General features: G+C 37.0%; 1 pseudogene; it reads left to right on the top strand.

Moving 5' to 3' along the window:
* LOC122347532 overlaps positions 1–1,538 on the top strand; it is a 663,620-nt pseudogene that overhangs the window by 333,774 nt on the left and 328,308 nt on the right.

The raw sequence follows: 1,538 nt of genomic DNA, 5'->3' as shown, positions 1-1,538 counted from the left end.
TATGTAATTATATGATATCATGTGATATTGAAGACTGGAGTAATTATGCTGAAAATTCAGATTTGCCTCACGTGAATAATTTACATTTGAAAATATATTATGATAGATTTTCTTAATATTACTGTATCTTTGATCATACCTGAGTCCTAACAATTATATTTGGAATATATTTCAAGACAGAGACATAACTATTTGCAGTCTTTTAGCGTTGATTTACATGTTTTGATCAATGCACAGGAAGGACGACTGACATTCTGACCTAAAGCTGTTTTTCAGGTTCATTTTTCACAGCCACATTTATTTGTTCAGTCCTTCCCTGTAACCCTGGACTCCAGGAGGCTTTTGTGTTGACTTCTTTCTGCAGTCAATTTCCCACAATCCCAATATGCGGTTGAGGGGTGAAGAAAGGCAAGCTGTTAATTGATTGGCAGCAGTTTGCATATACAGTACTGGAAAAATGTCACGTCAAGCTGTTTGTGTGACCTAACTGGCTCTCAGTTAGAGTGACTGAAGAGGGTAATTTATCATTTGACAGTCTTTAGAACGGGCTGTCCGTTCTGTCTCGCTATTGTTAGCATCAGCGGTCAGCTGTCACGCATGTTGGATTAGCAAGCATAGATGAGCGACTCAGCAGGATGGACACAAGCAAGGCCACACAAGGAAATGTCAGGGGAAGACAACCATCGCATGACGATCAGAGCCAATGATTAATAATCTGTGCTGAGAATGTTCGAGCAGGGGCTACGGTTGTTTTAGGTCTCAAGTTGGAATCATTTTTTAATACCGTTGGCTTTTCGAAAAAGGAGCAAAGCACACGAACATTGAAAATGTGTTTTTTTTTGTGGTTTTGTTTTGTTGTGTTGTAAACTAGGGCTGGGTTGAGCAATGATTTCTCAATTGTAATTGGCTCTCAGTCCGTTTTCAGTTGATGTTTTAACAAAACATTATTTATTGCCTATACCTCCTGCAACGGTAATCTGTGCTTTGTTACTTCCTCTTTTGAATGATATCAATGGGGTGTGTGTCATACACAACATAACCAAACAAGAAAACAGGCTTCTTCACATCAGCATTTACAAACTGATATTTATGGACCTTTATGGTAATTAGCTAACCTAGCTAGTTATTTTTATCGTCTGTTATGGTGTCTCAAAGCACATAAAAAGTATCCGAACTAGAAGCAATACAACTAGTTTCCCATATAGAAAAATTGGTTGTGCATAATCCCTATTTCAGTAAGAAATTAAATAAATGCAACATGTATAGCGAGACAGATGTTTTTCTAAATAAAGGGTCTATGCACTGTATTACATCTTCGTTAAATATTTATATTTATCCAGGGGCCTTATTTTAAAGCATGCATACGCTCAGATTTGATTGTAGAGTTTGCGCACGTAGAAATGTGCTTAGAGTCATGTCATGGCCTGAGGAGACACACGTAATTATTATTAATACTTGTTATTAACAAATATCGTAGTATCAAATTTAGGATGGACCCTGGACCACTAAACCAGTCATAAGGGTAAATATTTTAGAAA

Source organism: Puntigrus tetrazona, chromosome 6, assembly GCF_018831695.1.
Source record: "Puntigrus tetrazona isolate hp1 chromosome 6, ASM1883169v1, whole genome shotgun sequence".
Classification (NCBI taxonomy): domain Eukaryota; kingdom Metazoa; phylum Chordata; class Actinopteri; order Cypriniformes; family Cyprinidae; genus Puntigrus; species Puntigrus tetrazona.
The sequence above is the reverse complement of the archived record's forward strand: the minus strand, read 5'-3'. Positions and strand labels throughout refer to the sequence as shown.